Source organism: Mus caroli, chromosome 4 (genome assembly GCF_900094665.2).
Source record: "Mus caroli chromosome 4, CAROLI_EIJ_v1.1, whole genome shotgun sequence".
NCBI classification, from domain to species: domain Eukaryota; kingdom Metazoa; phylum Chordata; class Mammalia; order Rodentia; family Muridae; genus Mus; species Mus caroli.
The window spans coordinates 86,575,592-86,587,501 of NC_034573.1; positions in this window are offsets into that span (position 1 = coordinate 86,575,592).

An 11,910-nucleotide genomic window follows, 5' to 3' on the forward strand; every position below is an offset into this window, starting at 1 on the left:
CTACGATGACTAATTTATACAGAAGAGACTATGGTACTTGTCAACTTATTTTCCAGCCACTGTGTACCCAGTCCAGATTTCTAGACAAATAATGAGAAACTGCCTTTCTCATTTAAGCTCATCAGCCAGATCTGGAGATCATGCCCAGATCTTTGTCTCTGACATGGGACTAAAAACCTGCCAAATACTACCAACCTTTACTAATACCAAATAGGTTCTAAGAGTTAATTTTTTCACTTAGAGAAAACCAAAAAGGTGTAATGCTTGCTTCAAGAATTCTAGAAACAAAAAGATCTGAGGGACTCCTGTTCTCTCATGAGGAAACTGTTCATTGCAGTTTCAACAGTGCCTTACAGTCACTTTCATGTGAGGAAGTGAGCTGGTTCGGACCTGATAGCTTCCTCCCTCAAGACTATCTTTCACTATACCAGGGGGCAACATATAAGCTTCCAACAGAAGAAAGGAGTCAGTAGTCCTACCCAGCTATGGTGCCATTCATTAAGACATTGACCAGCATGGCACAATGATCTTAAGGGTACAATAGTGGCATGCATACTTTCCTAGTAACTGACAGATCTCTAATAGAATTTACTGGTGCCTCATATTAGAAGCCGAGTCAATTACCCAGGTATAGTGAAGTCATAGATCTTGGAGGAGAATCTATAACTTCCACTTTACTAAACCAGCCTAATTCCTAGCTAAACTGAATCCTTATACCCATTAGTAAGTATAGGTCTCATCCCTCATCAAAGAAACAGCCTTTTGAAACAAACTGAGACCAATATGTAAAGCCACAACTGATCAAAATGCAGACAAGTGACTGTGTGGTACTCCACCTCAACGTCTACAAATTCCTTCATCTAAAGCTCAAGGATGATAGAGGAAGAGGAAAGTAAACGATTGTAGGAGTTGGGAGAATAGAAAGTTCCCTATGAGACTATCTCCTAGAAATGTTAGAGTAGCTTCATCCATTTAGGTTCAACAACATGGTTGCTAAAGGAAGACCTGAACAATGATGACCAATATATATGTTAACATGGAAAGGGGAATACTTATGAGACAAAGAATTACATGTTGTTAAGAACAAGAGAGACTTTCTTCCCCAGCGAAGAGTCCACAGATTTGATCTCCAGTACCAAATGGTCAGCCCTAAAATCACATACGTACAAGTAAGATTATATGGACTGAACATACATGTAAGTGTGTGTGTGTGTGTGTGTGTGTGTACACACACACAAATAGAGGCCATGGGTTTGAGGGAGAATAAGGGGTATGTAGGAAGGGGGAAAGAGAAAGGGGAAGCAATGTAATTATATTTTACATTCAAAAAATGAAGGTCTGTTTCATAGGGAGTATTGATAATAAGCTGAGACTGTTTAAACAAGAGACAAAAAATAAAATAAAAAGGAGTATCAGTGAAAGAGAACCCAGAAAGGCTGATCTCAGGGTTGTAAACTGGAATCAGTCAGGTTCCAAAAATCTAGATATATTACAGGTTCCAAAATCCAGACATATTACAACCCTAGAGAAAAAAAATCTCAATCCTGCACTCGGGAAAATGGGGGCAGAAGGCCTTAACTTTAGAAGCTTAACTCCAGAAAGTGTTCATAGACAGCCTCAAAACATCAGGTTGGTGCCAACAGAAGGAGCTCAAGACCTCTCATTCTCCCAATCTGGAGATGTCACTACATGAAAGAAATCTCCAGAACTGGCATCTATCCAAGAAATCCCTTCAAGGATGCCAAAGAATAAAAAGCACTGAAGCAACATTTGTTGATTTCATTCCATTTCCAGGGATCCTGAAGGCAGGAAGAAAAGACTCTGCAAGGTGACTATAGCTCAGAGCCAAGAGAGAAAGGGGACACCCAGAGCTTTGGCAAGCTTATATTAGAACTGAGTTCTATTGAAAAAGATTATGATAATGACTGACCCTTTGGTTTTTCAGTAGCAATGGGCAAACCACATACTGATGGGTAAGTAATAATAAATGCTATTACATAATAGTAAGCAGAGAAGTCCCATTAATAATTCAATACTGTAGACAGAGAGAAACCCAGAGAGCTTCCAAAACCTTCAATTCCCCAAGAATGAACTATGAAAAAGGCCCCCATAGGCCTCTGTCCTCCCAATTGTAGTCCAGCCCTCCAAAAACACCCAAGATGAGTCGCAGCTTCACTGTGTAGGATAACAGTTTGGAATGGTCAGGACACAAGCCAAGGAAGAGCAGTAGAGCACCTTCCAAGAAGCTAGTTCCTGAAGGTTTTCGGCAAGCGCCACTGCTACACATTTGAGTCAAAAATAGATCTCCCTAAGCAAGGAAAAGTACTTTGAAATAAGGGATGATTCTCTTCAGCCTCTCATCCCAGTCCTGAAATACCTCTACCAATATCTAACAGCCACAGTGATCATGCCAAGACTGAAATATCTCCATTAAGACCATCCCATGGCTCTAATACTGAAAAGGATAATCCTAATCTGGAGAGAAGTAAAACCTCAATAAAGACTTCGCATAAGAACCAGCGGGGGGCGGGGTGTATAGGGGGCTTTGGGGTTAGCATTTGAAATGTAAATGAGGAAAATATCTAATAAAAAAAAGAAGAACCGTGATTACCACTCCATCCCCTAAATAGAAAGGCCTACCTACTTGGCAGGAAATAAAAATATCAGAAGTAAAAAGAGGCCAGCAGGTCCCCCAAATGAGCAAGTAAGGAAGAAGCATTAGCAGGAAACTACAGTAAGGTCACTGCAATATCTGGCTCACCCACCAATTGGAACCAGTCTATGTATGTACCTTGAAGAGCAGTAAATTCACATCTCAAGTCTGGAATGTCAGAGATATATGATGCTTTTTATAATTGTAAATGATGCACATAAGCCCAAGAGGGAATGTTCCAGAAATAAAACCAAACTTCAAACTGCCTTTGGGTCTCTTATCTTTGTCTATGCCATGTAAAGATTATATTAACAACACTAATAAATGAATTATCTCCTCCTCTCTGTCTCTGTCTCTGTATCTCTCTCTCTCTCTCTCTCTCTCTCTCTCTCTCTCTCTCTCTCTCTCTCTCTCTCTCTCTCTCTCTCTCTCTCTCTCTCTCTCTCTCTCTGTGTGTGTGATGATGATGTTTCAACATCAACATCATTTTATTCCCATATATACCCCATTATTCTTGTCATCTTTGGTCACTGGTATACAATAGGTTTGAACATATAAAGAACATAAAATCCACTCCAAATCTGCCTCTGATGTTTATGCCTCCTTTAAAAAAACACATAGAAACAATGTCCTAGTAAAAAGGACTCCTGTTGACAATGGAGTAATGGAGAAATGCAACTTAAAAAGTTTTAAGATAGGACAGAGTACAGGTTGAGAAAAATAAAACTTTTTTATTTATTATAATTATTATTATTATTAAGAGTACAACAGTTTATTATAGGGCACAAGATAGCCACCTAACTAGCCATACTCAAAAGGCTCCAAAGACCCAGAAAACAAATATTTCCAGCTTTTCTTCCTATAAAGACCAGGTACCTGTAACTAGCAGGTGCATAGTCATGTTGCTGTGAGTTTCAGACAGTATCTAGGAAAGAAGCCTAGGAATATTGTGAGGACAAGTCAAAAGGAAGGGCTTCTTGGAGGAACCAACTACCTCTTCTTTTTATCAGCTCTCATGCAGATATGAATTCAGCCATGGACCACTCAGGGCATCAGACTCCAACTCTCCTCAAAACCATCTAAAGTCACTATTAGGAAGATTTGGGCTGAATCTTTCAGATGCAGATTAGTCACAGTCTAGGATGAGAGGAGGTATGACACAGAAGAGCTATATGCACCTTAAATCTAGCACGCAGAATACTCTTCCACCCTGGAATTGCTAGTTTACTTTTCTTGTGTTCTTTAATAAAACTGTTTTTCATGACAATTTCCTCTCTGTCAAAGCCCTAGAGGTATAAGACTTGATTGGCCATACAGGGGTGAAGAATAACGTTTAATGTCTTTGGGGGCTGTGATACCTAACTTCACTTAATTGGCAATATCCATCCTGAGGCTCAGTTGTGACCTGCTTATTGATGTACTTCTCAGCTCATGTGATGATCAAAGCCAACAGTCTACAAGTCCAGAAGAAGTTCAAAACCCTCATGATGTAAATCTTATAGCCTCAAGCTCATGGTATCACTGCTAGCAGACAGGAGGGAGTTGAACTACAGTGTAGGACCAGCTGACCACAGAACCAACTGGAGACCTTGAGTTGGATGCTTAGTGTTGCCTTTAATCAATAGAGAGTTTTAGTCATCTGGGGAAGTTACTACAGCAAGTGAATTAGTCACAGGATAAACTCAGATGACTACCTACTACACAGTTTGAATGTTCTGATAGTACATGGTAGATACGTGTGTCTGTCTGCAGTGAATAATGAAACCTCGTTGTTTGAGAAATCAAAGCCAAATAAGAATACACTGGACCATCTTTTTCATACAGTGGAACAGGCAGGTATCTGGGGATGTGAGAAATGTCTATAATAATTGTTTCAAACCCTTTTAATAGCCACTGACTATTGGGCCAAGAGATTCTATCCTACTTAGCAAGACTTAATAGCTGACTCGATTCTGGGCACAGGTTTATTTTAACTCTGCCTCTGCTGATCTAGCTATCTTCAGCATGAAAGATTTCAAAAGGCATTAGTGCCAGTGTTATGGATCCATGCCCTCAAGAATGCAGAGATCAGTGGTTACAAATAAGTCCTAATCAACTTGTATGTGATATAACATGAAACCAGAAAAATTCTCATGGAATTAAGGAGACTCCTGGATGACTGTACATTTCCTTAATCAAAAGTATGTGGTAATAATTACTCTCTCTTCTTTCAAGTAGGATAACCTGATGTTTAGAGCCAAACATGTAGCTCATCTCTGAAAAACAGATAATGTGAAGAACAGTAATCATTCAATGTTTTCAAGTTACCTTTGTTTTGCCTTGGTCAAAATTTCTTTGTTTTAGTTTATCTCATTCCTTTATAGGATCCTGTCTCTATGTGGCAGTTTAAGCCCTTTGGGGAACAAAACTATATCTACTGAAGAGTTTGACCTGAACCTGAGAAAGAGGAAGAGTAATGGTCATTGGCTATCCTTGTCTCAGTGATGTGTGGACCTGTAAAAGCCTCTCCCAGTTTGAAGTGATAACTAACTGTACAAGTATCTCCTTCTGGATGTATCCTTCACTTCATATGAGTCTCTCCACCTTCCAAGAGAACTGTCTCCAAGATAAGTTTCCCCTGAAAATGGTCAGATATGTGAAGGACCCATAAGAGTTCTCAGAAGCTGAGGGACACTTGGAAGTTGGGGGAGGATAAGAACAAGAGATTGGAAATGAAAGAGAACAGAAGGTACAAACTATGTGGAGACATTGTATGATCGTTCGGTATTGGTGAGAAATTCATGAAAACATGATGTTTGTGAAGGAACCCCCTCAGTAAAGGCTTTTCCATCTAGGAGTTTATCCTGTCAGCAATAAAGATTCCACAAAAGGTTTTAAGCAAAGAAGTAATGGGTCATATTTGCATTTTAATAGTTTTGACAGTTTAGATTTATCGCTGAGGGTGGGAAATAAAAGCGAGGTAAAATTTAGTGAAGGCCTAAGAAAATACCAATGAGATTAGGAGTGAACTTCAGAGGCTTACAGCACATAATTGAAGAAACTCGGTGGACACATTGATATTGATAAGGTAGGCATTAATCTTTCCCTAGGATCAGACTCATTTCATTCAGACTTAAATAACTAGACACTTGTTGATTTCACTCAAAATAGGAAGTGGCTCAGATTGAATAGAGGATGAAATGGCCAGATATTGAATACACATTCTTATTTAGATAATATGCCCTAAACACTTTCCATAAAGAAAGGTAGCAGTTGAGCATATTGGCTGTGATCACATTATTATAAGAAATTATGTATGTGTCAAAACTTGGAACATAGGGAGTATCTTTAAGGAGAGAAAAGAAGAGGTTAGAAGAACATACACATAAGAACTGACAGTGACTACGTTCTCTGTTCTTTTTATCTCTACTTCCTGTCCTTTCCATTATGAGAAATATATATGCTTAAATATAAAACAAGATAAAATATCATTTCTCTATCTTAAGAAACACATCAGAAGACACTGAGAACAAGGTATGTAAACCTTGTTTTGCCCAGGATGATCCAGGAGTGTGAGAGTAGAGATGAGAGCTGTTGAATAGGTCCTTGAACATCAAGAAATGATTGAATGGAGCAGCAAGCTGTGTCCCAGAATCCCTGGTTGTAAAATCTATCTTTGTTATTCAATATCTAATATTTAACATCTAATATCCTGTCTTCCATGTTTTTGATTGTGGGACAGTTTGTTATTTATTTGCTCTCCTGCTGGCACACTGATTTCCCAGCCAGAACTAGATGCTTATAAAACAAATGTGATCACATTTGCCTATTAGCCTCTATCATCCAGGCTCCTATGGAATATTTGTGACATTTTTTTTCTAAGACTATAACTAGAAAGAGTTTATGGAGCTCTTAAGATGAGAGAACTCCACTGCCCTTAGAAGATTCATCCTCCCAGGATGTGGGAGGAACATAAAGCATAAGAGAATAATTTGTTCCTGGTCCTTTGTGATTGTGGCTGCCTGAAAACAAAAGTAAAAATCCTGAGATACAAAGGCAGAGTCTGACAGGAGAGTGTCTACTTAACCTATTAAATATAAGCCTCTCGTTGGTAAACATAAACAGAGAAGTCCTGTGATCTGAACATCAATATTTATATACTCTTCACTCAGCCCCTACTAATCCCATGTACAATACATTATACTGGATGACCAAAAAATTTCAAATAATGTAAACTAAATAAACATATCATTCATTTATGAATGAGTCAAGAAGAGGAGTAAAAATGCAAATATATTACCTAAGCTTGTTGGATTTGCTCTGAAAATATTTACACTGTAATAATTTGGTGCAACCCAGATCAAAGAAAATTGTAAAAAAACAAAACAAAACAGTAACTGTGTTTTGAAGAAAGGTGGCAGGCTGGGAAAGGGTTCTTATACACAGCTGGGTGAATCTGAGCTCCTGGCAAAGCTAAGCAAAAGACAAGGGGTACCAAACATGGCTTTAAAAGTCTAAGTAACAATGGAGAGAAGAAACTAGAGATCTTCCCTGAACCAGGAAGGTATTCATGTATACACTCAGCAATAGCGCGGGAAATCAGTGTTCTCCACAGAGATTTCTCATTAGTATAAAGGAACTTACCAACTACAACACAGAGAGTAAATGTGTTCCTTTAAAGCCACACAATCCTCAGGTCCCTCAAGTGAGGACAGGGAATAGCACACAAACCCTGGTAAGTATCAAAATGGAATGAGAGTTCAAATGTTTCTTCCTTTTTTTTTATTCCTACTGAGATAACAAATATTGCATCTCATCCCAAAGAGTGAGAATCATCCCATCTGAAAGTCTGAAAGTTTGAAAGTCAAGAATATGCCAACTCCAAGGACAAGTGGACTTTTTCACCTGAGAATGTCCTAGGAGCTAGTTGTGCTGCTGCCTACAGAGCTCTGCCAGAAGAAAAGCCTCAGGAAAAAAAAAAGATGGTGTGGGGTAAGCTGCACCACTGGCCAAAGGAGAGGTGGCTGCCTGCAGAGCAAGAGGGCAGAATCAAACCTTCTCTTGAAAGGTGAATAGTGGGTATCTTGGCATCCCCAGTGAAATGAATAGAGCCATACAGGCACCTGCTATGGTCCTTCAGACAGAATCCTAGTATGCCTGCAAATATAGAGAGCTCACAACACACCCAGTCCTTGCTCTTTGAATACACTGAACATGACAGAAGCTTGTGCCTAATATTCCTTCAGCACAATGCTGTAGACTAACTGAAGCTAATATGTGGCTTCAGCTGCTGCAGACTCAGTTGCTTCCCAGGGCTGCTGAAAAAGTAAGCTGGGCAATAAACAATGCCCAAAGCTCAGCCCTTCATTTTGCAAACAATAAGCATAATCCAGGTCTTCAGTGATAGAAAACCCTGAACAGGAGTAGAGAGTTCAACCAATTCTTTCTCTTTAACAAAGAGTAAGTACACTCTGGGGAATTCTATGGGCACCATTGTAATACCTAGTGGAGGGGCCCATGTTTTCTGATTGAAACATGTTGTGTGGGGAAAAAAAATAAGAGCAGAGATGGACATGATATTCTAGCTCCAAGAGTTCACAGAAATTGCTTCTCAGCCTTTTATCCAAATTCAAGTAAAGTGTTCATACCATCACTCAATGACGCTTTGGCAGAGTGAAATCTTATGGTAGATACCAATGTGGGAAAAAAAAAACTCCTGGGAGAGTCCCCAAGTAAAACTCAGAAAATCCAAGAGGGGACAGAAAGAATAAGCTGCAATTGGCAATGAAGAACAAAATGATATAGAGGCATCTAGGGTGTGCTCTTCAAGGCCAGTGAAAACTGTATAAATTACAACAAATGTGCTTAAAGTTGATAATTTGGTAAGAGTAGAGGGGAGGGAGGTAATATTAAGGTCAGGATGAAACACATGAGAGTACATGTGCTAAGTCCATCTATGGTACTACTGAAATTATACATAACACTGATGGCAGCCCTGCCAAGGGTGGTGCTCCAGGCTTTGAGATTGTAAGATCCCACTCCTGAAGGCTTAAGATAGGGTGTAAAAGAGAATGCACAACCTCTAAATTTCTAAGGCATGGGAGTGATATAACCAGAAGTGAATTCTGTAAACAGAAATTACCTACATTTTTCATAGTCAAGACTCAAAATGCATGAAACTTTTCTGGATGCAGGTGGTGTTCAAAGATTAACTATTCCTTTGCTCCAAAACCTGAAGAGTAGAAGAAAGGCAATGAAGTCCTCTATGGACTTAATAATATACAGAGAATTCAAATCTACAATAGAAGGGAAATTTTTTTTTCTAACTGTTGCAGCTGGTTGGGTACTGTCCCTTCAAGTTCTTCATAGTTGCATTCCAAGAGAGAAAGACACAGCTCTATTTGTCATAGGTCAGTTGAATTTAGATGATGAAGAGGGATGTGCACTAGACACTTGACATTGAAATTCCTAGGATTTTCCCCTGGGGAAATTTCCATCAAAACCTTCCTAAAAGCAGTGGACCTTACAAGGAAGAGAAAGACATTGACTTGGCCCAGGTAACCAGAGAAGACAGGTGTGGTGGGTCACCCTGGATAGTGATATTCTTCAGCTCCTCATGGCCTTCTACGATTCATACCTAACTGGAACCCTCTTTGTACATAGTAAATGGAAACTTTCCTTGCTCTGTAGCATCAAGTGCAGACCAGGTAGATCAGAAAGAAGGACAAGATCAAGACCTCAACATGACCAAGAAGGTCATGTTGTAATAAAGCAGTTCTGTGCAGTAATTACTTTGTGAGCCTCCTCAGGGTAGTTCATAAGATTGTGATTCTATGAGCTTACAAAGTTGACTTTCCACTTTCCCACTCCAGTCACCAAAAAACAAGAAGCTCCCCCACACAAATAGACCAATGACACTGAGATTACAACAATTACAAATCCAGGCCACATGACACCTATCATTAAAAAATAGTGAAGGGATGTGCATTTCAGGTCATTAAACTGAAGACAAGCACATCCTTCCTACAAGTCTTTGGTTTATCCCTTGTACCAAGAGCTAAGCAGGCTCTTCTTGTTGATAACAAGAAGAGGGGGCTTAAGACATCACCAAGGAACACTCTTCAATGGCCTTTAGAATGCTGGGGTTTGCATCCTAGGAAGACATGGTACTTAGAAGACTCAGTGTAATTTCATCTATGTTTGTATCAGTTTTAAGTAGGAAGGGTCTATCTCCCTTAAGATTCAATCTTTGTCATGGATCCTAGATAACTAGAGTTTCTTTAGGTACCTAGACAATCTGTTTAAGTCAGCTCAGTATAGAATCATTTCATAAATGGATCGAAACATCTTTTTCTACAAGTATTTTTCTTCTTACTTTTGACAATATTTAAAGAAATAGGGTCAAGTTATTGACAGAAAGAAGATAATCAACTGTTAGGTGAGCACAGCCCCCTCAGAGAGTTAGAGTTTCTTTCTTTAGAAATTTGTCTTTACTAGATCTATGAAAATACTCTTTAAAAAATGTGTCAAGTAAAAGCATAAAGCCAATTCCTCCCCTTACTGATTGGCAACCTCATGTCTCCAATTTGGAAATCCTATGCTTGTCCATATAAAAATGCAACTATGAGAAACAAAGCTGTTGGAAATCAAGATGAGGAATATAGTAACCATAGGAACCATCTTTGCTTACATGAAGAGACAATCCTACCTTATGCTAGAGGAGAGAGGTAAGGAATGAAAGGAATGTTAGCCAGACAACCTTCATGTGTCCTATAAGGTGAAGGGAAACCAGTGTTAAGATCTCCAACATAGTACCTTGTAAACAGAAAGCATTTGCTACATTTGAGCTGTTATGTTTTAAAACTCAAATTGATCTTTCCTTTCCTTACCAACTCAGAAGAGAGATGGTAAATTTTGGTACTGGTTCCCTAAGGAGACAGAATATCAGGACAACTCTAGGCCAAAGAAGAAATTTGTTTTTCCTAACTGCAATGTTGCTTCTCAGGTATGGCCTCTGTACATCCTTTCTGATTATATTACAAGGAGGGAAGACATACTGATGTATCATAGGTCAAGATGGCTAGTATGAACTAGAACACATCAAGCCACATCTTCAGGAGACTGACATTTTGAAACCTCCCTGAAAAGAGGACATTCCACCTCAAACTTCCTTAAAAGCAGTTGGGCTTCACAAGTAAGAGAAAAGCATAGGAGGGCAAATATGAAAACACTGGCCAGCCCCAGGGGGCTACGGGGGCCTAGACTGGCTATTCATCCCAGAACCACACAATCTCTACATGCTTGCCTATTCCTAGTGGCCTTCATGGTTTGCAGATAAGCTTTGGATCCTCTCAGTACCTGAGTCTGGGAAGGTTTTACCTGCTCTGTAACCCATTCTAACAAGGGTAGACCAGCTAGATTAGAAAAAAAAAAAAAAAAAAAAAAAAGGAGATATGTATGACCAGAATGATATGAGACTAGTGCCATAGAAAGGGCTCTCTCCTATGTGAGCCTCCTCATGGCAGTTAATAAGGTGAAGGCAAGAGATTGGAAACCTGGATTTCTAGTTTCTATGAACTTCAAGCCACCAAAGAGCAGGAACGTTCCATATCAAATGTTCAGAACAACCACAGTGAGACGGAAACAATTCTATACCTAGCCCACAGTACTTCTGAATGTGAAGATCTGATGGATTTCTGCTTTTGGAGCCTCTCATCCTTAAGTGAGTCCCAGGCAGCAGCTCTTTCACTAGGGCAGATAGATGAAAATGCCAGTGTTGAAAGCAAAAGTAGAGGATTCTAGTGACAAGATGCTGCAGAAGTGATTTCCTCATATGTGTTAGACATCCAGTCATCTATTCATTGGTGAAAGCCACTCATACTGGTTCTGGTTCCAAGGGACCCTCCCTATCACCACCTTCTTTAAACTTTGATGTTTTGTGTGAACACTGCCTAGTTATTAGACGGTGAGTTATTTCGGAAATGAATCTGGATCATTCCTCTTGCCTCCAAGAGAGGAAATAGTATGTGCTTATCTGCAGAAGAAAACCATGGCCAACAAATGGGGAGAAGCCCTGAGGTTGAATATCTGAGGCACTGTCCTCTGTTCACAGACATAAGAGGAAGCTCTGAGAAATCAAGTCTCAAATATTGTAGTCTATATAAAAAATATTATCTACCATACCGAATGGCAGAGAAGCACCTGAAAAAATGTTCAACATCCTTAATCATCAGGGAAATGCAAATCAAAACAACCCTGAGATTCCACCTCACACCAGT